Below are 27,301 nucleotides of genomic sequence, written 5' to 3' on the forward strand. Positions count from 1 at the left end.
GGGTAAAAAATCCCCAGACAGCGCCACCCACTGGGCCACATAGCATTTCATTTATCTGCAAATGTATATTTAAACCTTTGAGGTCCATCTCAGGCTCTTTGCAAGCAGAGATCAGGTCACTGAAATCTGAAGCAGTGTGTTACTAATCTTACTAAAGCATGACAGAAGTGCTCACTTCTTTAATATTTATTCTGTGATCAAAGCATTGACTGCAAAAAACAAGGAGACCATAACATCTCTAAAAGGTGAAAACCCTAAATGTCAAGCGCCCCCTACTGGCTGGCTGCAGTACCATTATTAGCACCACCCATCCCCATGTCTTTCAGTGGTAAGAGGCGATTTTCCACATCACTTTCACTTTGCCCCCCCCCCCCCCCCAAAGGGGGTTCTTTGTTTCTACTGTGCAAAATAAGTAAGTAAGTAATACTTTAAGGTATTTTGTGTCATTAATGTATGATTTAAATGCAGGTAGTTTTATTACAGTCAGCTTTTATTCACAGTGAGTAGCTTGTCATCATGAAGAGGAAATGTGACAATCGTGAGTTTTTGGGCAACCACAGAAAAGCAGGAAAGTAGAGACAGTGAGATAATTAGTGCCAGTCAGATGATAGACGTATACAGTATGTGAGTCAAGGGTTCTTCATATATTAATCATCCCATTCAGATAACAAATCCTGAGAGATCCATTCCTGAGCATCATGCCAAGAAACACCACTTGTTTACTGATAACTGCTTTCATGCAAATTCTGCTGTGCTGAGAGTAAAGATGAAGAGGGAGAGACAGCAAGAGGCTGCTGACGGCAGAAAATGCAGGTGACATGGAGGGGAGTGAGAAAAGGAGCAAATATTGATGGTTAAGAGTGAATAATGACGTCACAGCAGCCTGATCCTGATGTTAGTTTAAAGATCACACTGGGCTCCATTACAGCCCCCCCTCGTCTTAAGGGGGGTTCTTTGTTTCTACTGTGCAAAATAATTTGTAACACAAATGTCTAAACTGGCATGAAAGACACATTCAGCTCTTGTGAAGACTGGCATGTGAAACTGGAAAAGGCACTGGAGAAATTCAGTGCACATAAAGACAGACAGTGCCACAGATTAGCACTGATGACATGGATTCAGAAGATCAATCCTGTTAATATTCAACCTTCAGATGAGCTGGAAAGAGCAGCAGCAAGTGAGGAAAAATCTTCTGAACTTAAGCACTTGGCACGGCAAGGCCTGGCTTTTCGAGGTGTTGGTAAGGAGAGTGGGAATTTCAAGCAGCTTCTAATGCAAACAGCAGAGGGCGATGCAGAGCTGACCATGTGGCTGAAAGGTCACTTTGATTTCACCAGTGCTGTTTAACTGTAACGCCTGTTCCTGGGTTGTCCTCAGTCCTTGTTATTGGTTATGATTCTCACTGTCCTGCATTGTGTCTTGTTAGCTGTGTATTTAAGTGCCTGTTCTGCTTCTGTTGTTTCATGGTTCATTATAGCTGTATGATGTACGTATGTATATAGTTCTCTAGTTGTGTTTATTCCATCATTTAGCTCATTACTGGTCATTTGCTGTTTATTTTGGATCCATCCTGATCCTTTTGGTTTTGATGTGTGTGTTGTAATAAACCCTATTTTTTCAGCCGTGTCATGCACTGCCGCAACCAGAAGAGGGCAGAAGATATGGCACAAAAACAAAGGAAGAAGCCTAACTTTAAAAAAACTTCAAAAAACATCAAGACTCATCCAGCATGGGGTGGTGGGTTAACGAATAACACAAACAATCAAAGAATAAGCAAACAAATGAGAAAAAAGATGCAGAGATGACTGAGAAGCAGGGGATGACTGGAGAAGAGACGACAGGACCAGAAGACAGGAGGGATACAGGGAGAGCGGAGAAGGCAGTATAACTGAAGAATGGGAGAAGAGGAGAGACCACAGAGGAAGGAGAACATAGATGACTGGAGGGGAGGGAATATAGGAGCAACAGAGAGAAGGAGGAAGGGCTGCGGAGGAGAAGACAGGAAAAGAGGGGAAAATGTGCGCAGAGAAGGACAAACACCCCCACTGCCCACCAAAGTGCACTTGTAAGTAAACCACAATTTTAGCCTTGGGCTCAATATCTGGACTTGTCTCTGTGTAGCAATGCATAGAATCCCTGACACTGGTTATGACTGTACTGTATTAGTCCTAAACCTGCCATTATAGTGTAAGGAGAAAAGATTTTAAAAATATAAATCATTTTACAAAAAGGTAGAGCGATGTAGCCCCCGGAGAAGTCCCCCCCCCCCCCCCCAAAGCCCTGTTTGTTCCCTTCTAGCTACCAGATGAAACTCACAATGCACCCCAACACCACCTAACTTCTCTTCCACATGATGCACCTTATTTACCCTTTGACTCCTGTCCATTATTGAGCGTTCTACTATCCATTTGATTATAAGTTTATTACACTGCATGTACATTAGTCAGCCACATATGCTGTACGGCTTTGTTTTCCGGACAGTCTGGGCTACTCAGATATGTCATAATTCAATTTGTAAATGCTGACAGTCTTGATATCATCCTTCTTATCAGGAAAAACTACTTGTGCATATAGATATTTCTCAATTTTTAGTCTCATCTAATATAAAAATTGGCAGGTAGTACAAATATAATCTTATAAATGCTGAGATTAGAGTATCTGCGATGCAGGAATGCAGGGGTTTCATTGGGGACCTTTCTATGGCTTAGTACTGTGAAGGAATACATGGTTAGTGCCAGGCGCAAATGAATATCTTTGATTTTGCATCCATTTGGTAACTTGTTGAAGTTGTCTGATAGTCAGTAATAAATACATGGTTTAATTATTATGATTGATTATTTATTACCTTATAACATCTGAAAGAAACTGAAATAGGAAAGCTTTTTTTAATTTATGGTCCACTGGATGAACACAGACATTACAGAAGGTTTTAGAGTTTAATGCTGAATGTTTTTGCTATCATTTTTCTGCCTGCACATGCTGTGATTGGTGCAGTGAAATTTATGAATGTGTTTGTGGTCAGTATCATAGCCTCAGACAACAAACCAAGGCTGTAGCACGTCACTGTGTTTACATGTGAGAGGGGTTCCAGTTACATAAGGGACTCGTTCTAATTGTTTTGACGGAGCTCGACAAACCTAAAAAATAAATGCTGGTGTTATCAAAAACTATGTCATATAGCTATATTTCAGATTTATTACAGCCAAACACATCTCGGAGCTCCGAGGAACCTCCTTCTCCTTATATTTCCTTCCATCCCACTCTTCTCATCCCTCCATCCCTCAAATACTGTTACATTTGTCTTTTTTCCACACTCACACCCTGTCTTGATCATACTCTGACTGCATGGCATCCATATGCAGGGCAAACTATTTTACAGTCTTATCTAGTATAATAGGACATAAACATTGAATTTGATAGTTATCTTTTATTTTCATATTAGAACACAACGCATGAACATGAAGGGATCGTTTGCATTTTCAACCAACCCCTTCGCAAACCCCCCAGCGGAATACTGGCCGCGGACAGGGGTGGGAATCCCGAAGCTGGAAGACTGTACTGCGTCATGTTAACATTAGCTAGCTAGTTAGCATGGATACAGAGTGCACCGGACTACAACTATAAAGGACGTAAGGTGTGTGATGATGTTAGCATTACGTTAAATGACAACTTTACCTGTTACTTACCAGAATCCTCTCCTATACGGTCGCCGAATGACAGCAGGCAGAAGACGGCGCGTTTTTCAGAACCACACCGGAGTTAAACTTACGCCGCGTTATTTACCAGCACTTGTAACACCAACATTTGCAGCCATTAACACATATGTGGTAGTAACACTGAAATTACTTTCTCTGCGTCAAAATAAGGTAGCACTGTGATTTTGATACTTTATCATTTATACTTAACCGTATCTTCCTCCCATTCCTCCGTCTCTGCTTATTGACATTTAGGAAAGTGTCAGATATAAATTAACGATGCAAAATTATCAAACCAAGACAGACACAACACTGAAAAGATGACAAAGACACAGTTTGAAAAGTAAATATGTTTTATTGCAAATCTCTTATCTTAATGTAGCCTACCTTATCATATGTTAACTTAACCCATCTTGTATTTTAACTTAGCCTATCTTATATTTTAACTTAGCCAATCTTATCATATGTTAACTTAGCCTATCATATTTTATCTTAGCCTATTTTATCATATCTTAACTTAACCTATCTTATTATATTTTAGCTTAACCTATCTTATCTTATTATATTTTTACTTAGCTTATATTAATATATTTCGTCTTAGCCTATCTTATATTTTAACTTAGCATATCTTATCCTATCGTATCTTATATCTACATTAACACTTAAACAGTATCTCCTTCCGCTGGGTCCCACGGGATCCCAGTCGCAATGCAGGGCTCTAACACGGGTATTCTAAAAAAAAAGAAAATAAACATTTTACTTAACTTTACTTAAAGCAGTCATATAACTGCATTATACATACCCAATTAATGCCTTATAAATAATTTATAAAAGTATTAAAAACACGCCTGTAAATACTTATACAAAGGCATAACACATTATAGCTATGTGGATAATGCATTATGAATGCTCTGATCTATATATACACAATAAATATCTTCATAATACATTATATCGGCCATTAATCCATAATAAACATGGCTATAATGTGTTATGCTTTTTTTTCTTCAATATTTATACCCATGTCTATAATATATTTATGGATGCATTACAGTGCATTGTGAAGGTGTCAATAATGCAGTTATATTACTGCTTTAAGTCATTTCTAAACCTGAATTCACAGCCTTATAATTACTGTCTCTTGCTACTTCTTCTGAAGGGCAGGGGACAGCAGAAGAAGCACCACTTCATCTTCTTCTTCTTCTTCTTGTGGCTCTTCTCAGTATCATCTTCAGGAAGATCTTCGGCATTCACATGGAATGATACTTCTTCACTGTAGATCTTCTCGGCAGCATCAGCATCTTCTTTTGTTTTATCTGTCTTCATCACTTCAGTCTCGTCCTCTTCCTCAGGTCCTTCTTCTGGTATAGTCAGTAGCTGTGATCTGTCTTCAGATGCCACCATACACTGAAACCTGACCAGTGTGGTAGCATCAGCATCTTCTGCCTGCTGGAATACCACATCAGCTTCTTCATTTTCCTCAGGTCCATCTTCCTGTAAAGTCTGCAGCCATATTCTGGCTACATATGCCGCCATGCACTGCCAACTGTCCACTGTGGCAGCATCAGTGTCTTCTGCTTCCTGAAGCTCCTCATCTGTTTCTTCATCTTCCTCAAGGTCTTCCTCCTGGATGGGTTCTAGCCAAGTTCTGCCTACTTGTGACACCACATATTCCACAGCATTCCCTGTACTTTTCCCTTCTCCTCCCTTAACCTCCTCCACATTCACTCCCACCTCACATCCATTCTCCTCACCTGCATTTAGCATATCCATCATACTAATACCAGCCTCTGTCCCCTCCATCACAACCCTGGAGGCCTTCCCCTCAAATGTTCCCCACTCTGGTACCTCCACATATTCCTCACTACTCTGCCCCCTTACCTCACCCTCCCCCTGGCTTGTCCGGTCCTTCCTGACTTTCTTTTTTTTGTTAAGGTAGCAAGTTTTATAAATTTCCCAGTCTTCAGATGAAAGGCCGTAATTACTCTGAAGACTTTGAGATGAAATACTAGTGCTGGCTAGCAGTCCATCCTTTCCCACACTCTCCCCTCCCTTACCCAAATCAGTAGACCCCCCCAATCCCCCCTTAACCCCCCCAGCCTGGACAGTGGGGAGTGTCACTGGTGAGAACTCCTCCACACCTTCTCCCCAGTTGATCACTTCATCCCACAGGTTCCAGGCTTCCCAGTGTTGGGTGTTGGTCCATCGATCAGCTCTCTCAATTCGCTCTCTGGGGAATAAATGAGAGATTAACCAGCACTTAAGAGAGATAATAAAATAAATAAAGAGCTGGAAATTCTTCAACCATACAGAAAATACAATTGTTATAATTATTATAATAAATAATTACAGGGTTCACATATATAAAAACGAAAGAATAAAAGAAACAGCGAGCAAGATTGCAAAAAAAATCTACTGTAAAATGCACGATACTGTAAGTGCAATAGCATATTAAACAGTAATGTCACCAAATTATAACTAGAATCAAATACGAAACAACTGTGCTCCACATCAAATGAATACCCAGATGAATACTACCAAGAACTGAGTTAACACTAACCAAGCTAAGAATATTTGAAAGTGTTAATCCTGTGTAACAATGTAAATAGATGTAATGATAAACTTAGAAGCATCTAGCCTACTCCGAAAGTAATGCCCCAATTTTTTTTTAACAATTTACCTACCACCCTGTACAGTAGGGGGTCCCAACTTCCGGTCGGTGTTCCGGTACCATCCGCGCGGAGTATTGCACCGGGCGGCAGACAACCGGGGGTAGAGGAGCCAGCTGTCCCGTTTATTAGGGGATCGGGCCGTTTTGGAAAGAAAGCTGCCCGTATTGATGTACGGAAATACGCCATTAGCCCCGCATGTCCGTATACACCGTCAATCTCCCGCCGCTCGGCGTGGGAACCCCCAAATTATACCGCCGTCTTACCCATCCGTGACACTTTTCTACGACGGAAACCGATCCGCGGACATCGAAAGGTTGGGAAGCCCTACTAAACTAGCATGTTTGAGATGAATTTACTAACCAAATAGTCTGTCATTATTTAAATATTAGCAACCACAGTAGCAATAAAAACCACTGCACTTTAAATGACGTTAAAAAATATGTAATATTAAAAAAAATGTAATGTTTTTATTGTATTATAGACATTTACTATGTCATTATAGTATAAAAGGCTAAATAATCAAAGTAGCACAACATCAGTTGAAGAATTCAAAGACATTTTGGAGAGCTAACAAGCTACTCACCTCTGCGCCATTTTCACTCAGAGTTTGTTGCGCTTCAAACGGTAAAGTTTGTTTACGTTGTTTCTATGGAAACTGCTCTGACTCTCCGCTTGACCGTAATATAAAGGCATGTATGCAGTAATTTTCTGATTGCAGATTTGATCCCTATGCAGTAATTGACCACTGACCTCTTGGACCCTCTGGGCTGCCTTCACCTGCATTGAGGCAGCTGTTACGTTTGCTGTCATTACATTCAGCCCAAAATATCAAAGTACAGGATTTAAGATTTGAATTAGTAACAGGACCGTGGGAAACAAAACATATATGTTATTGATCCCTCGAAGAAAGTTTTCAATTTTCTCCTTCTTTCAGTTCTTAAATAACGTGTCAGTTTTTGCTCTGTTTGGTTGGGATTTACCATTTTAACATTGTAGCAGTTCCTAGGCAATACACAGACAAATTCTTTTTTTTAGGATGGAATTGTTATGCTGTAAACGATTACCTTCACGTTTCAACAAAGGTACTTGCTTTTGATATATAATTTTTTGTACATGTGTACTCTGGTCATAGCCCTTGTACATATGGATGGCATGGAAGGACAGTCACTGCTGTCACCTATACTGTCCCTGTCTGCTTTTCTCATTTAAGTGTTGATACGGCAAAAGAAGATGGACCTTTTGTAGAAATTTCCAGCCAGAGACTTGGTTCCTATATGAAGAGAATATTTTATTTTAATTCAGGCTAAGAAACTACAGAAAACCAGCTCTGCATGTGATCTCCCCTTTACTGCACAAGGAGGGCACACACATCAACAATTAGCAATGCAGCAAAATACAGATGAACAATTTCTCACAGTTTCAGAATAAATCAGATTTCTCTGTAATTCAGAGATTGTCTAAGACTTCTGCTAGATCATTTTCTGCACTTGAACCTAATTTCAAGATAAATGACACCTGGGTCTATTAAAAGAAGGTGATGCTGCCTGACCCACCAACCAAGGCTGGGAGGAAAGGGAGGAATACTAGTCAAAGGAAGGAAGAAAAGCAGCCCACCCTATCTCATGGTCATGGATACAAAAGTCAGGGAGTGTTACGAAGAAGACACCACACTTAAGACCATTGGTTTTATGCACTGAATTACACCAGGTAGAGTTTTTGCATTCTAGCTGTGTTACGTAACATTCCTCAGCCTTCATTTGTTTCCACAGAATGCAGGACATAATTTAGGGTGCCAAACAAGACAACGGAACTGCAGTATAGCCAATTATTTGTTTCAGTAGTTTTATAACAACTCGAACATAAAATGTTTGTTTTTCTTAGATAAAAGTCCAGTTGAAACAGACTTTATTTTTAAATGTTAGATTGGATTTAAGAGATGGAACATGTTGCTTGTGTTAATACTGCTTTGATTTTGAGGATGAAGTCTGAAGTGTAGGTGACGTGTAACAGGTTGTTATTTTACTTTTAATTTATAATTATACAAGATTCTGTTTTCCTTCTTCTGTCTAACCTGATGGGTACAATATCCTTTAAACTTTCCCATGATGCTTTTGTCCTGCATCGCCCCTCCCTCTGTCTTTTCCCCTTTATAAGGGTCCCGACCTCATTTCCTCTTCCCTTTGGTGTATTGCACACGTGGGAAGAGGTGAGGATCTAGTGGCAGGGTCCCCCGAGTTAGTAAATCAATTGTATAATTATGACCCATATATTATATATTATATTTGATTTATTATTCATCATAAGCAGGGGATAGAAAACACGTCTATACATAAGTATATACATTGTTTTACTTTGTGCAGAGAGAGCGAGAGGGCCAGAGCATATGAAGTTTACCCCTTTCCTTATTGTTCCCAACAGTTTCAATAAAATCCAGGAACGACAACGGCGTCTGTAATATCCCTTCCTCCTGCACCCCACACACACCTGATAACACCCCAAAACACAATGCAGAGTATAGGCAGGGAATGACCGGTTACATAGGTACACTAGTGCGGCTTGTAAATATGCCCTTAATTTATGCCTGAATATCCCTCCCATATAGTGGCTGACCACATATCATGTGAAAGACCCGGAGAGAGTGAGTGTATATATATATATATATATATATGTATGATGTACATGTGAGAGACACCATCGGAAGTCCGGTTCAGTTCCTCAGAGGCACTACTGTGGAGGCGCTTACAGTAATAAACTTGCTGACCGCAAAAACTGGCACTATGATGGAAGTTATGCAGATGTGCAGAGTAGATGGAATAATTTTTGTACCTCCATAAGATTGTATGCCTTTTGCCTGTGTCTCCAGCCAGTGCCGGGGGTGAAACGCGCCTGCAATTATCAGCGGGATAACATTATCGTTCTTTTTATTCTGTGGAAAATGAAAGACCGATTTGCTGGCCAGATTTATTCATGAATCATAAACATGTTGTGGGCTATATAAGTAAAGTCAGGGCTCTCAAGTCTTATGCATTGACTGTGAGACACTTGCATTTCAACCAGTTCACATGCTCACGCGCCGCACCTTATGTTTGTCAAGCTGAGAAGTAAGGGTTAGGGTTATAATTATCAATAAATAATGTACTTCCCTGTGAAATAATGATGCTGGATGTTTATTTGCATATCATGATATGGTGCAGCCTTTTAATAGGTTTCTGTTTTTCTGTTAATCCATTCATGGTGTTGAATAAGTCAGCAAGCATAAGTGTAAGGCTAGTGAGTGACTGGTGTTTTCGGGGGAGACTCCCTAGAGCTGGAGAGAAATACCTTAAGGCACGGGATGAAAAATCCCAAATCTTCCAGGAAAAATGTCAGCATTATATGTATTTGCCACACAGAACAGAACAAAAAATTCCTTAGGGAATCACACGCCTACCATAGTCACTATTCTACTCAGAACGCCTGGCAGCCACCAAATCAAACATAGGAAAAGGTCCGGATTTATAGCGTTAGAATGTGGTAGAGACTAATATCCGTAACGTACCATCCTAGAACACACTGTGCTCTAAAATTTAAGCCCAATTAAAATCTGAATATTAAATGAGGAAAATAATTTGATTTGTTCTTCTATCCCAAGTTGTGGTCTAAAAGCAATAAGACCACCATCCATTATATCTGCTTTGGGGAAAATGCACTCCTGTAGCCACTAGGGGAGCTCTCACCTCTTCTGGGCCCAGCTAAATAATTATGTTACGCATTCTAACAAGCTTTATTATCTGTGTCAATAAGCCCTGCTTTTACACTAACACTCCTGCTGAGAGGCTAGTTTGATTACCAGTCTTGCCCTTGTCATTAGGAACACATGAGAATTTGCGCAGTGCTGTTTCACAGTGGATTCTCACTGGTTTTCCCCAAGACTGGTACGATACATTTTATTTAGTTTCATACCACAGGTTATTGTAAGAGGGATCAATTGGTTTACTTTTATACTGGTGCAAGGAAACTATTATTATGATGGTTGGTTATCAAACACAGTAGCTGGCTACCTCAGACATAAGACGCCCATTACGTACCTGTGTATCACCTATATGGGCTTGGAATCTGTATATCAATTGAAATAATTATTCATAGCCCAGATAGCATCATGTTATTGTTTCAGCGTTGAAGTATAGTTGAATGCATTGAATTATGCTCAGTGATAAATTATCAGCATTGAAACTGAATTGATTTTTGGTCAGATGTTCATCCATCCATCCATCCATTTTCCAAACCGCTTATCCTACTGGGTCGTGGGGGGTCCGGAGCCTATCCCGGAAGCAATGGGCACGAGGCAGGGAACAACCCGGGATGTGGGACCAGCCCATCGCAGGGCACACTCACACACCATGCATTCACACATGCACACCTACAGGCAATTTAGCAAGTCCAATTAGCCTCAGCATATTTTTGGACTGTGGGAGGAAACCGGAGTACCCGGAGGAAACCCCACGACGACATGGGGAGAACATGCAAACTCTGCACACATGTGACCCAGGCGGAGACTCGAACCCGGGTCCCAGAGGTGTGAGGCAACACTGCACCACCATGCCGCCCCACTCTCAAGACCACATCATCTAATATAATCTCAATATGTGACTGTGTATATTTCTCACACAAGGATAACTGAGAGGTTATCTGACAATGCTCCAGTCCAGTGTCCATAATATACACTTCTTCATTACGCTAATCATTATCAATCGCATTTTCAGATGCAGAACTATGGGGACAGAAGCAAAAAAGTTACTCATTGATGCCTTTAGTATAACTGAGCTACAAAAAATTACATCTGCTCAATTTTTGCTCCACTTTTCTTTTCCTGCATTTCCATGAAACTTTCAAGTTGGCGCTGGGGCTTGTGGTCAACCAATAGGAAAAGTTTATCACTATAAGCCCCACCCAGTAAGTCTTGGTCGAGAAAAAAGTATGTTCTTTTTGGAACTAAAAAATGGTTCAGGAACTACCTCCTAAGACCTTCAGTTGGGCCAAGTTCGTGCAGTAGGAAATCGCCTTATGACCTGCACCCACAATGGCTTGTTTAGAGACACTGGTTCAGCTGCCTGTATGCTTTTTCACCTGCGGCAGAAACAGCAGGCAAACCAGCACAAACAAGGTACGAACATGCAGTAATGGGGGTTCAAATCCCCAGACAGCGCCACCCACTGGGCCACATAGCATTTCATTTATCAGCAAATGTATATTTAAACCTTTGAGGTCCATCTCAGGCTCTTTGCAAGCAGAGATCAGGTCACTGAAATCTGAAGCAGTGTGTTACTAATCTTACTAAAGCATGACAGAAGTGCTCACTTCTTTAATATTTATTCTGTGATCAAAGCATTGACTGCAAAAAACAAGGAGACCATAACATCTCTGATAGGTGAAAACCCTAAATGTCAAGCGCCCCCTACTGGCTGGCTGCAGTACCATTATTAGCACCACCCATCCCCATGTCTTTCAGTGGTAAGAGGCGATTTTCCACATCACTTTCACTTTGCGCCCCCCCCCCCCCCCCAAAAGGGGGTTCTTTGTTTCTACTGTGCAAAATAAGTAAGTAAGTAATACTTTAAGGTATTTTGTGTCATTAATGTATGATTTAAATGCAGGTAGTTTTATTACAGTCAGCTTTTATTCACAGTGAGTAGCTTGTCATCATGAAGAGGAAATGTGACAATCGTGAGTTTTTGGGCAACCACAGAAAAGCAGGAAAGTAAGTAGAGACAGTGAGATAATTAGTGCCAGTCAGATGATAGACGTATACAGTATGTGAGTCAAGGGTTCTTCATATATTAATCATTCCCATTCAGATAGCAAATCCTGAGAGATCCATTCCTGAGCATCATGGCAAGAAACACCACTTGTTTACTGATAACTGCTTTCATGCAAATTCTGCTGTGCTGAGAGTAAAGATGAAGAGGGAGAGACAGCAAGAGGCTGCTGGCGGCAGAAAATGCAGGTGACATGGAGGGGAGTGAGAAAAGGAGCAAATATTGATGGTTAAGAGTGAATAATGACGTCACAGCAGCCTGATCCTGATGTTAGTTTAATATGTTTCTTAGTTTGGCCTGTGGTGTGTATTTCAGATACAGCATTTAAGCAGGGAGACTGAGTGTGAGTCAATGACAGAGAGAGAGAGAGAGAGAGAGAGAGAGAGAGAGAGAGAGAGCAGACAGGCAGGTGAAGATGAAGGTGTATTAGGGAGGAGGGGGGAGGAGCTTGGACCTTCACCAAATCAGCCAAATGTAAATGTCACGTCTATCAAACAGGAGACCCTGCTTTCAGGAGAAATGGTTTAAAGATCACACTGGGCTCCCTTACAGCCCCCCTCGTCTTAAGGGGGGTTCTTTGTTTCTACTGTGCAAAATAATTTGTAACACAAATGTCTAAACTGGCATGAAAGACACATTCAGCTCTTGTGAAGACTGGCATGTGAAACTGGAAAAGGCACTGGGGAAATTCAGTGCACATAAAGACAGGCAGTGCCACAGATTAGCACTGATGATATGGATTCAGAAGATCAATCCTGTTAATATTCAACCTTCAGATGAGCTGGAAAGAGCAGCAGCAAGTGAGGAAAAATCTTCTGGAGTTAAGTACTTGGCACGGCAAGGCCTGGCTTTTCGAGGTGTTGGTAAGGAGAGTGGGAATTTCAAGCAGCTTCTAATGCAAACAGCAGAGGGCGATGCAGAGCTGACCATGTGGCTGAAAGGCCACTTTGATTTCACCAGTGCTGTTTAACTGTAACACCTGTTCCTGGGTTGCCCTCAGTCCTTGTTATTGGTTATGATTCTCACTGTCCTGCACTGTGTCTTGTTAGCTGTGTATTTAAGTGCCTGTTCTGCTTCTGTTGTTTCATGGTTCATTATAGCTGTATGTATGTATATAGTTCTCCAGTTGTGTTTATTCCATCATTTAGTTCATTCCTGGTCATTTGCTGTTTATTTTGGATCCATCCTGATCCTTTTGGTTTTGATGTGTGAGTTGTAATAAACCCTATTTTTCCATCCGTGTCATGTACTGCCGCAACCAGAAGAGGGCAGAAGATATGGCGCAAAAACAAAGGAAGAAGCCTAACTTTAAAAAAACTTCAAAAAACATCAAGACTCATCCAGCATGGGGTGGTGGGTTAACGAATAACACAAACAATCAAAGAATAAGCAAACAAATGAGAGAAAAGATGCAGAGATGACTGAGAAGCAGGGGATGACTGGAGAAAAGACGACAGGACCAGAAGACAGGAGGGATACAGGGAGAGCGGAGAAGACAGTATAACTGAAGAATGGGAGAAGAGGAGAGACCGCAGAGGAAGGAGAACATAGATGACTGGAGGGGAGGGAATATAGGAGCAACAGAGAGAAGGAGGAAGGGCTGCGGAGGAGAAGACAGGATAAGAGGGGAAAATGTGAGCAGAGAAGGACAAACACCCCCACTGCCCAGCAAAGTGCACTTGTAAGTAAACCACAATTTTAGCCTTGGGCTCAATATCTGGACTTGTCTCTGTGTAGCAATGCATAGAATCCCTGACACTGGTTATGACTGTACTGTATTAGTCTTGATATTATCCTTCTTATCAGGAAAAACTACTTCTGCATATAGATATTTCTCAATTTTTAGTCTCATCTAATATATAAATTGGCAGGTAGTACAAATATAATCTTATAAATGCTGAGATTAGAGTATCTGCGATGCAGGAATGCATTTCATTGGGGCCCTTTCTATGGCTTAGTACTGTGAAGGAGTACATGGTTAGTGCCAGGCGCAAATGAATATCTTTGATTTTGCATCCATTTGGTAACTTGTTGAAGTTGTCTGATAGTCAGTAATACATGGTTTAATTAATATGATTCTTTATTTACTACTTTATAACATCTGAAAGAAACTGAAATAGGAAAGCTTATTTTAATTTATGGTCCACTGGATAAACACAGACATTACAGACGGTTTTAGAGTCTAATGCTGAATGTTTTTTGCTTTCATTTTTCTGCCTGCATATGCTGTGATTGGTGCAGTGAAATTTGAGAATGTATAAAAAATAAATGCTGGTGTTATCAAAAACTATGTCAAATAGCTATATTCCAGATTTATTACAGCCAAACACATCTCGGAGCTCCGAGGAACCTCCTTCTCCCTACATTTCCCTCCTTCACACTCTTCCCTCAAATACTGTTACATTTGTCTTTTTTCCACACTCACACCCTGTCTTGATCATACTCTGACTGCATGGCATCCATATGCAGGGCAAACTATTTTACAGTCTTATCTAGTATAATAGGACATAAACATTGAATTTGATAGTTATCTTTTATTTACACATTAGAACACAACACATGAACATGAAGGGATCGTTTGCATTTGCAACCAACACCTCCGCAAACCCCCTGTGGAATACTGGCCGCGGACAGGGGTGGGAATCCCCAAGCTGGAAGACTGTACTGCGTCATGTTAACATTAGCTAGCTAGTTAGCATGGATACAGAGTGCACCGGACTACAACTATAAAGGACGTAAGGTGTGTGATATAGTAAAACACTTACTAACAGGTAATGCACGTTAGCATTACGTTAAATGACAACTTTACCTGTTACTTACCAGAATAGCCTCCTACACGTTCGCCGAATGACAGCAGGCAGAAGGCTGCGCGTTTTTCAGAAACACACCAGAGTTAAACTTACGCCGCATTATTTACCAGCACTTGTAACACCAACATTTGCAGCCATTAACTCATATGTGGTAGTAACACTGAAATTACTTTCTCTGCGTCAAAATAAGGTAGCACTGTGATTTTGATACTTTATCATTTATACTTAACCGTACCTTCCTCCCATTCCTCCGTCTCTGCTTATTGACATTTAGGAGAGTCTCAGATATAAATTAACGATTCAAAATTATCAAACAAAGACAGACACAACACTGAAAAGATGACAAAGACACAGTTTGAAAAGTAAATATGTTTTATTGCAAATCTCTTATCTTAACATAGCCTACCTTATCATATGTTAACTTAGACTATCATATTTTATCTTAGCCTATCTTGTCATATCTTAACTTAACCTATCTTATTATATTTTAACTTAGCATATCTTATCCTGTCGTATCTTATATCTACATTAACACTTAAACAGTATCTCTTTCCGTTGGGTCCCGCGGGATCCCAGTCCCAATGCAGGGCTCTAACACGGGTATTCTAAGAAAAAGAAAATAAACACTTTACTTAACTTTACTTAAAGCAGTCATATAACTAATAAATAAATAAATAAATAAATACCCAATTAATGCCTTATAAATCATTTATAAAAGTATCAAAAACACGGCTGTAAATACTTCTACAAAGGCATAACACATTATAGCTATCTTGATAATGCATTATGAATGCTCTGATCTATATATACACAATAAATATCTTCATAATACATTATATCGGCCATTAATCCATAATAAACATGGCTATAATGTGTTATGCTTTTTTTTCTTCAATATTTATACCCATGTCTATAATATATTTATGGATGCATTACAGTGCATTGTGAAGGTGTCAATAATGCAGTTATATTACTGCTTTAAGTCATTTCTAAACCTGAATTCACAGCCTTATAATTACTGTCTCTTGCTACTTCTTCTGAAGGGCAGGGGACAGCAGAAGAAGCACCACTTCATCTTCTTCTTCTTCTTCTTGTGGCTCTTCTCAGTATCATCTTCAGGAAGATCTTCGGCATTCACATGGAATGATACTTCTTCACTGTAGATCTTCTCGGCAGCATCAGCATCTTCTTTTGTTTTATCTGTCTTCATCACTTCAGTCTCGTCCTCTTCCTCAGGTCCTTCTTCTGGTATAGTCAGTAGCTGTGATCTGTCTTCAGATGCCACCATACACTGAAACCTGACCAGTGTGGTAGCATCAGCATCTTCTGCCTGCTGGAATACCACATCAGCTTCTTCATTTTCCTCAGGTCCATCTTCCTGTAAAGTCTGCAGCCATATTCTGGCTACATATGCCGCCATGCACTGCCAACTGTCCACTGTGGCAGCATCAGTGTCTTCTGCTTCCTGAAGCTCCTCATCTGTTTCTTCATCTTCCTCAAGGTCTTCCTCCTGGATGGGTTCTAGCCAAGTTCTGCCTACTTGTGACACCACATATTCCACAGCATTCCCTGTACTTTTCCCTTCTCCTCCCTTAACCTCCTCCACATTCACTCCCACCTCACATACATTCTCCTCACCTCCATTTAGCATATCCATCATACTAATACCAGCCTCTGTCCCCTCCATCACAACCCTGGAGGCCTTCCCCTCAAATGTTCCCCACTCTGGTACCTCCACATATTCCTCACTACTCTGCCCCCTTACCTCACCCTCCCCCCGGCTTGTCCGGTCCTTCCTGACTTTCTTTTTTTTGTTAAGGTAGCAAGTTTTATAAATTTCCCAGTCTTCAGATGAAAGGCCGTAATTACTCTGAAGACTTTGAGATGAAATACTAGTGCTGGCTAGCAGTCCATCCTTTCCCACACTCTCCCCTCCCTTACCCAAATCAGTAGACCCCCCAAATCCCCCCTTAACCCCCCCAGCCTGGACAGTGGGGAGTGTCACTGGTGAGAACTCCTCCACACCTTCTCCCCAGTTGATCACTTCATCCCACAGGTTCCAGGCTTCCCAGTGTTGGGTGTTGGTCCATCGATCAGCTCTCTCAATTCGCTCTCTGGGGAATAAATGAGAGATTAACCAGCACTTAAGAGAGATAATAAAATAAATAAAGAGCTGGAAATTCTTCAACCATACAGAAAATACAATTGTTATAATTATTATAATAAATAATTACAGGGTTCACATATATAAAAAAGAAAGAATAAAAGAAACAGCGAGCAAGATTGCAAAAAAAATCTACTGTAAAATGCACGATACTGTAAGTGCAATAGCATATTAAACAGTAATGTCACCAAATTATAACTAGAATCAAATACGAAACAACTGTGCTCCACATCAAATGAATACCCAGATGAATACTACCAAGAACTGAGTTAACACTAACCAAGCTAAGAATATTTGAAAGTGTTAATCCTGTGTAACAATGTAAATAGATGTAATGATAAACTTAGAAGCATCTAGCCTACTCCGAAAGTAATGCCCCAATTTTTTTTAACAATTTACCTACCACCCTGTACAGTAGGGGGTCCCAACTTCCGGTCGGTGTTCCGGTACCGTCCGCGCGGAGTATTGCACCGGGCGGCAGACAACCGGGGGTAGAGGAGCCAGCCGTCCCGTTTATTAGGGGATCGCGCCGTTTTGGAAAGAAAGCTGCCCGTATTTATGTACGGAAATACGCCATTAGCCCCGCATGTCCGTATACACCGTCAATCTCCCGCCGCTCGGCGTGGGAACCCCCAAATTATACCGCCGTCTTACCCATCCGTGACACTTTTCTACGACGGAAACTGATCCGCGGATATCGAAAGGTTGGGAAGCCCTACTAAACTAGCATGTTTGAGATGAATTTACTAACCAAATAGTCTGTCATTATTTAAATATTAGCAACCACAGTAGCAATAAAAACCACTGCACTTTAAATGACGTTAAAAAATATGTAATATTAAAAAAAATGTAATGTTTTTTATTGTATTATAGACATTTACTATGTCATTATAGTATAAAAGGCTAAATAATCGAAGTAGCACAACATCAGTTGAAGAATTCAAAGACATTTTGGAGAGCTAACAAGCTACTCACCTCTGCGCCATTTTCACTCAGAGTTTGTTGTGCTTCAAACGGTAAAGTTTGTTTACGTTGTTTCTATGGAAACTGCTCTGACTCTCCGCTTGACCGTAATATAAAGGCATGTATGCAGTAATTTTCTGATTGCAGATTTGATCCTTATGCAGTAATTGACCACTGACCTCTTGGACCCTCTGGGCTGCCTTCACCTGCATTGAGGCAGCTGTTACGTTTGCTGTCATTACATTCAGCCCAAAATATCAAAGTACAGGATTTAAGATTTGAATTAGTAACAGGACCGTGGGAAACAAAACATATATGTTATTGATCCCTCGAAGAAAGTTTTCAATTTTCTCCTTCTTTCAGTTCTTAAATAACGTGTCAGTTCTTGCTCTGGTTGGTTGGGATTTACCATTTTAACATTGTAGCAGTTCCTAGGCAATACACAGACAAATTCTTTTTTTTAGGATGGAATTGTTATGCTGTAAACGATTACCTTCACGTTTCAACAAAGGTACTTGCTTTTGATATATAATTTTTTGTACATGTGTACTCTGGTCATACCCCTTGTACATATGGATGGCATGGAAGGACAGTCACTGCAGTCACCTATACTCTCCCTGTCTGCTTTTCTCATTTAAGTGTTGATACGGCAAAAGAAGATGGACCTTTTGTAGACATTTCCAGCCAGAGACTTGGTTCCTATATGAAGAGAATATTTTATTTTAATTCAGGCTAAGAAACTACAGAAAACCAGCTCTGCATGTGATCTCCCCTTTACTGCACAAGGAGGGCACACACATCAACAATTAGCAATGCAGCAAAATACAGATGAACAATTTCTCACAGTTTCAGAATAAATCAGATTTCTCTGTAATTCAGAGATTGTCTAAGACTTCTGCTAGATCATTTTCTGCACTTGAACCTAATTTCAAGATAAATGACACCTGGGTCTATTAAAAGAAGGTGATGCTGCCTGACCCACCAACCAAGGCTGGGAGGAAAGGGAGGAATACTAGTCAAAGGAAGGAAGAAAAGCAGCCCACCCTATCTCATGGTCATGGATAGAAAAGTCAGGGAGTGTTACGAAGAAGACACCACACTTAAGACCATTGGTTTTATGCACTGAATTACACCAGATAGAGTTTTTGCATTCTAGCTGTTACGTAACATTCCTCAGCCTTCATTTGTTTCCACAGAATGCAGGACATAATTTAGGGTGCCAAACAAGACAGCGGAACTGCAGTATAGCCAATTATTTGTTTCAGTAGTTTTATAACAACTCGAACATAAAATGTTTGTTTTTCTTAGATAAAAGTCCAGTTGAAACAGACTTTATTTTTAAAAGTTAGATTGGATTTAAGAGATGGAACATGTTGCTTGTGTTAATACTGCTTTGATTTTGAGGATGAAGTCTGAAGTGTAGGTGACGTGTAACAGGTTGTTATTTTACTTTTAATTTATAATTATACAAGATTCTGTTTTCCTTCTTCTGTCTAACCTGATGGGTACAATATCCTTTAAACTTCTCCCATGATGCTTTTGTCCGGCATCGCCCCTCCCTCTGTCTTTTCCCCTTTATAAGGGTCCCGACCTCATTTCCTCTTCCCTTTGGTGTATTGCACACGCGGGAAGAGGTGAGGATCTAGTGGCAGGGTCCCCCGAGTTAGTAAATCAATTGTATAATTATGACCCATATATTATATATTATATTTGATTTATTATTCATCATGAGCAGAGATAGAAAACACGTCTATACATAAGTATATACATTGTTTTACTTTGTGCAGAGAGGGCCAGAGCATATGAATTTTACCCCTTTCCTTATTGTTCCCAACAGTTTCAATAAAATCCAGGAACGACAACGGCGTCTGTAATATCCCTTCCTCCTGCACCCCACACACACCTGATAACACCCCAAAACACAATGCAGAGTATAGGCAGGGAATGACCGGTTACATAGGTACACTAGTGCGGCTTGTAAATATGCCCTTAATTTATGCCTGAATATCCCTCCCATATAGTGGCTGACCACATATCATGTGAAAGACCCGGAGAGAGTGAGTGTATATATATATATATATATATGTATGATGTGCATGTGAGAGACACCATCGGAAGTCCGGTTCAGTTCCTCAGAGGCACTACTGTGGAGGCGCTTACAGTAATAAACTTGCTGACCGCAAAAACTGGCACTATGATGGAAGTTATGCAGAAGTGCAGAGTAGATGGAATAATTTTTGTACCTCAATAAGATTGTATGCCTTTTGCCTGTGTCTCCAGCCAGTGCCGGGGGTGAAACGCGCCTGCAATTATCAGCGGGATAACATTATCGTTCTTTTTATTCTGTGGAAAATGAAAGACCGATTTGCTGGCCAGATTTATTTATGAATCATAAACATGTTGTGGGCTATATAAGTAAAGTCAGGGCTCTCAAGTCTTATGCATTGACTGTGAGACACTTGCATTTCAACCAGTTCACATGCTCACGCGCCGCACCTTATGTTTGTCAAGCTGAGAAGTAAGGGTTAGGGTTATAATTATCAATAAATAATGTACTTCCCTGTGAAACAATGATGCTGGATGTTTATTTGCATATCATGATATGGTGCAGCCTTTTAATAGGTTTCTGTTTTTCTGTTAATCCATTCATGGTGTTGAATAAGTCAGCAAGCATAAGTGTAAGGCTAGTGAGTGACTGGTGTTTTCGGGGGAGACTCCCTAGAGCTGGAGAGAAATACCTTAAGGCACGGGATGAAAAATCCCAAATCTTCCAGGAAAAATGTCAGCATTATATGTATTTGCCACACAGAACAGAACAAAAAATTCCTTAGGGAATCACACGCCTACCATAGTCACTATACTACTCAGAACGCCTGGCAGCCACCAAATCAAACATAGGAAAAGGTCCGGATTTATAGCGTTAGAATGTGGTAGAGACTAATATCCATAACGTACCATCCTAGAACACACTGTGTTCTAAAATTTAAGCCCAATTAAAATCTGAATATTAAATGAGGAAAATAATTTGATTTGTTCTTCTATCCCAAGTTGTGGTCTAAAAGCAATAAGACCACCATCCATTATACCTGCTTTGGGGAAAATGCACTCCTGTAGCCACTAGGGGAGCTCTCACCTCTTCTGGGCCCAGCTAAATAATTATGTTACGCATTCTAACAAGCTTTATTATCTGTGTCAATAAGCCCTACTTTTACACTAACACTCCTGCTGAGAGGCTAGTTTGATTACCAGTCTTGCCCTTGTCATTAGGAACACATGAGAATTTGCGCAGTGCTGTTTCACAGTGGATTCTCACTGGTTTTCCCCAAGACTGGTACAATACATTTTATTTAGTTTCATACCACAGGTTATTGTAAGAGGGATCAATTGGTTTACTTTTATACTGGTGCAAGGAAACTATTATTATAATGGTGGGTTATCAAACACAGTAGCTGGCTACCTCAGACATAAGACGCCCATTATGTACCTGTGTGTCACCTATATGGGCTTGGAATCTGTATATCAATTGAAATAATTATTCATAGCCCAGATAGCATCATGTTATTGTTTCAGCGTTGAAGTATAGTTAAATGCATTGAATTATGGTCAGTGATAAATTATCAGCATTGAAACTGAATAGATTTTTGGTCAGATGTTCAATATTGAAAAATTAATGGTGGCGAAACCTTGATATAAAGTGACTTTTTCAACATTGAAAATAAGATGCTGAGTTAACATCAATATTATTGAAAATAAAAATGGAAAAATGAATTTATGGGGGGCGGCATGATGGTGCAGTGGTTAGCACTGTTACCTCACACCTCTGGGACCCGGGTTTGAGTCTCTGCCTGGGTCACGTGTGTGGAGTTTGCATGTTCTCCCCATGTCGTCGTGAGGTTTCCTCCGGGTACTCTGGTTTCCCCCCACAGTCCAAAAACATGCTGAGGCTAATTGCAGTTGCTAAATTGCCCGTAGGTGTGTGTGTGAGAGTCACTGGTGTGTGAGTGTGCCCTGCAATGGGCTGGCCCCCCATCCTGGGTTGTTCCCTGCCTCATGCCCATTGCTTCCGGGATAGGCTCCGGACCACCCACGACCCAGTAGGATAAGCGGTTTGGAAAATGGATGGATGGATGGATGTGCACCAAAGCACACACATTTTTTTTCTGGTGGCTTAAACACATTTTTGTAACTACTGGCTATTTTGCAAAAACTCTGCACACAAATAAAAAAACCACCAAATCAGCAAAATGTTGTAGGTCTCTTGCAAAAGCTAATAAATCTTGCTTAACTCTTCAAACCTTTGGAAAAATTTTATTTTTGTACCAATCAGTTAACACAAACCATCATCTTAATAAGCACACAATGCACTAACTACACACTGATGGTAGGAATGGAAAACACATCTGGCTTTTGCTTTCTCTGTGCACGAGGTATGTCAATTTGAGGTCATACTTTTGTCATAAATAGTTCTGTAAACACAATTCAAGATTCAAATTTCAAGTATGAATGTTTATTCACATGCATCAAAAGAAACATAAGACAACATACAATTTCACTGAGAGAGAGAAAAAAAATCATTCTTGTCGTCTCTTTGCGTCCGGCCACAGAATTTCATCAACATCACATGCAATGCTTTCTAGTCCAAGGCACCGGGGAAACTCTCCTGGAGTGCCTTATCCTGGCCTGACATGATGCCTGGTCAATATCCTCGCATGCCTCCTCCATTGCCTGTAAAAGAGCCATGCGTTGATGGGGATGACGATCATAGACCTTCCAGCACCAGGCAGAGAAGAATTCTTCAATCGGATTCAAGAATGGAGAGTAAGGCGGGAGGTTGAGTACAGTGAAGAGTGGGCGACTGTAAACCAGTTGCGAACTAAAGCAGTCCTATGGAAACTAATATTGTCCCATATGATGACATAACTGGTCTGTGAACATTAGTGAGCATATGATGTAGACTGTCCAGGAATGTAATAATGTGTGCAGTGTTACATGGGCCCAGGGTTGCATGATGGTGAACAGCACCGTTCTGACTTATAGCTGCACACATAGTTATGTTACCACCACGCTGTCCTGGGACATTGGTTATGGCACCGTGTCCAATAATGTTCCTGCCATGCCAACGCGTTCACTGTTTCTTTCAAAAGGGACTCTGTAAATGTGCTTCATCCTGATTCTGTTGCATGCCAGTACACGAGATAATGCAGAGATGCTCACATTGTTCATGTTTTGGGAGATGGTGTCATCCTTTATTATACGCTGCTGTATTTCTCGTAGCCTAATGGAATTATTTGTGATCACCATATTAACTATATGGGTCTCTCGTTCTTCAGTGAACATTCTTCCTCTGCCCCCAGGTTCTGGATGTCTAGCAGGTCTGTAGAGTAACCATTTCAGTTTTTACCTATACAGCATAGTTGTGTTTCTCATTAGAGTATAGTACTATTACAAAACGTACTGTGAAGTAACTGTACTAACCGATTCTCATTACAGTATTGTACCACTACAAAACGTACTGTGAAGTAACTGTACTAACCGATTCTCATTACAGTATGGTACCACTACAAAACGTACTGTGAAGTAACTGTACTAACCGATTCTCATTTGGAACCGTCCTTATGATGCCTGCTACAGCGTAGCGGCTCAGGTCAGGCTGAACCCATTGGCCAGCTTCCCTCAGGGTCATTCCATGGTTGATCACATGATCCACTGTTGTAGCTCTGATGACATCAGTTATTATATTTCTTCTTACCCTTCCTCCTTCCTCTTCACCTCCTCATCCTCTAAATTCACCTCCTAGTCTTCATCCTTTTCCTCGCCCTTCTCTAATTCTCACTCTTCTCAGTCTTCCTTCTCCCTCCATTGTTCTCCACACTGAAAGCTTACTGTACCTGTGGCTTATTTTTAGCTCTCATGCTGATTGCAAAGTGAACTAATTATCTAAAACCGTTTTCTCATGTGCCAGTGTGGCCAGACAGTTGGCAAAATAGTGTAAACAATAGCCATAAATGTGTATAGTTTTACTAGGAATGTGTTGATCATTTGGAAATTGTGTGTAAAACAGTGAGTTGTGTTTACAGTTCCACAGAAAGAGTGCTGTGCAGTGGATTGTATTTACACATTTGCAAATTGTGTGTTACAAAAGTGCAAACTGAGTGCAAAACAGTGAGTAATTTTGCTATAACTATTAATAGTTTTATAAGAATCATTTTTAGTGTTTAAGCATTCAGAAAATCTGTAAAAAAATTAAACAGGGGTGACTGTCCATTAAGCTAATCTGCAATCCTATTACACATAGACACATAGCATGACACAGTACTGTTTTTGACTTTTTCTTTTAATCCACCGTGATTGTGATGAATGGGGCAAGAGAACAAAAACCACAGAAATGGCTCTTTGCATGCTAGCCAGTGACTACGCGAGATGGTATAGTCTCTGGTTTTACTAGAGAAGGCTTGGAGGAAAATGCTGTGGAAAACTGATTATTTTGTGTCTTCTCTATGCCTGGGCTCTCTAGGAAAAGCATAGAGACCATATGTACCTCTACAATTGTGGAGATTTCTGTGGGGTGCACATATATAGTATATATCAAATTTATATTATATAGATTATATCTAAGCATCATTCATACTCGAGTGAGAAGACAATTATAAATTCATGTTATGAAAAGGTTTCTGTGTCGGAAAGGTACAGAAAGAGCCTAACGCAGGTTTACAGGAAACAAAGGTGTGGTGTAGAACACAAGGACATGGACAGAGAAAGGCAATGGCACAACCCCTCAATATGATCAATTCATCTACTCTGTGTCGTCCTCCCAGCTGTCAAAGTAATTGTCAGCAAATGATGTACTTGACACTTACATTATTTACGTGTCAAGCCGTTCGGACGTTTTAACACGTCTTAAAACTACGTGTTAACGCGGCCAATCTGAACGTCTTAACATGTTTAAAATTGGGTGCTACCACTTTATCGGTTTTATGGGGAAGCCTTGCAGACAGTCATTGCAAGAAGAGAAAAATGTTCCTCGGTCACTAGATAATGACCTCAGGTGGCTGATTGACTGTCAGTGCCTGATCTGTTCCATGTTTTTACAGTTTTTTATTAGATTTGTTTAAAATACGTGGGAAAAAAATTAACAATGCAGTCACAGAATAATTATTTTGCATTTTAAAATAGTTTAATACTGCAGCACAGGAACAATACATGCAAAAGTATGGAGTTTTAACATTTAATCGCTAGACTGGATATGTATTGCAGATATCTCTACTTCAATTCTTCCTAGTCAAAGAGAGCATTTCAGATATCCACAATGACATTCTTCCTATCCACAATTGTCATTTCAGATATCTAGAATGGCTATGCGACGTACATCCGGTAAAATATAAGGCAGCTAAATTATTGATGCCATTCATACTGTTGCTATGACCATTCACTATAAACTCCTTATTACAAATAAATGAATAACTACATACGTTTCTTTGCTGAATATATAGTTTTTGCTGTTAATGCAGAACAGAAAGTGATCAAAATGATAAGTTTAGCTCATCTGCACTGTTCACCACAAAGACACCAGTGCAATTAAATCAATATTAGCCAGATTTACCATTTTTGCTCCAGTTTCATTAAATGTTAAAACTGCCAGTTATACTTTGTAAAGATTTAAAGATAACTGTTCTGCCAGTTTAAATAAACCTGTGATTCACCCCTCCAAGAAATGGACTGTGCCGAAAACAACATCACAGTCACGTTTGACACGTAATACATACGTTGCCTATACGTAATAACAACGTAGGACTCACATGGCTGAACGTAGAGACCACATGACTACAACGTACAGGGCATGTACTGCATACGTATAGCCCTTACGTCAAAAGGGGTGTGTACGTTTATGCCAACCAATAGCATAGATGCATTAAAGGTACAAACGTCTTAAGAGGTTCAAATTGGCCGCATTAACATGCAGTTTTAAGACGTGTTAAGATGTCCGAATGGCTTAACACGTAAGTAATATACGTGTTAAGACATAATTTGTTTGACGTGTTGACATGGGCGTCAAAGTAGATGTTAAGTCCCAAATGGCCTTCCATAATAAAGTGATCTTTCAAAATAAAATCACAATCAAATTCTTCACCCTTTGGTTATTATTCTGTGTGCCTTCTCTTATATGTAATGAAATAGACCAGGGTGACAAAATAAGTATTATATACAATGTTGTCATGGAAATAAATCAATACTTATGTTTAATCAATTAGCCTATGATTACGGTTCAAAAGAAAATTGCGAAGAGCCATTTTCCTTTGAGTCCCAATAATTTAAATAAAACCACATATTTGTTGATAGTGATGTATTTGTGATTTTTTTCTATAGATCATCTGCAGTATATGGAGTCCCTTAGATGTCAGGGTGAGAAAATATATTTTTAATTGTTTTGTGTTTCCTCTCAATAGTTTTGCGTTCCCTCACAATACTTGTCCTAATAATAATAACTGTACTCTGTCCATTTAAAGTACAAAAGTTAGAATTAATGGATTAATAAGTATAAACCAAAATAATACAGACATGTCCAGTTACGTGTACTTTACTCTTTACAGTAACTCGCAGTCATTGGACACAGTGCAATTATTATTATCATCATTATTTGTTATTATTATTATTATCCATCCATTTTCCAAACCACTTATCCTACTGGGTCGCGGGGGGGTCCGGAGCCTATCCCGGAAGCAATGGGCACGAGGCAGGGAACTACCCAGGATGTGGGGCCAGCCCATCGCAGGGCACACTCACACACCATTCACTCTTACACATGCACACCTATGGGCAATTTAGCAAGTCCAATTAGGCTCAGCATATTTTTGGACTGTGGGGGCAAACCGGAGTACCCGGAGGAAACCCCACGACAACATGGGGAGAACATGCAAACTCCACACACATGTGACCCAGGCGGAGATTCGAACCCAGGTCCCAGAGGTGTGAGGCAACAGTGCTAACCACTGCAGGACCATGCCTCCTGTTGTATGAGTAATATAATGTAAAAATTAAATTCTATTTTATGTCCTTCATAAAGTACAAAAGGCAAGCATATCACACAGGTAAAACACCCACATTTAAAAAATGTTTTCATGAAAGTCTGTAATCCTGAAGAGGAAGTGTGACAATCGTGAGTTTTTGGGCAACCACAGAAAAGCAGAAAAGTAAGTAGAGACAG

General features: G+C 40.2%; 1 protein-coding gene across 1 annotated transcript in view; it reads right to left on the bottom strand.

Moving 5' to 3' along the window:
- Positions 1 to 16,962: 16,962 nt before the first annotated feature.
- The window catches only part of LOC125721948 (tripartite motif-containing protein 29-like), a 234,386-nt gene continuing 224,047 nt past the window's right edge, over positions 16,963 to 27,301 (bottom strand). Inside the window, exon 6 of the mRNA XM_048998185.1 lies at positions 16,963 to 17,086. The gene's annotated coding sequence lies outside the window, so the exon portion shown is untranslated. The remainder of the gene's footprint in view (positions 17,087 to 27,301) is intronic.

This window comes from Brienomyrus brachyistius, unplaced genomic scaffold, assembly GCF_023856365.1.
Source record: "Brienomyrus brachyistius isolate T26 unplaced genomic scaffold, BBRACH_0.4 scaffold36, whole genome shotgun sequence".
Classification (NCBI taxonomy): Eukaryota; Metazoa; Chordata; class Actinopteri; order Osteoglossiformes; family Mormyridae; genus Brienomyrus; species Brienomyrus brachyistius.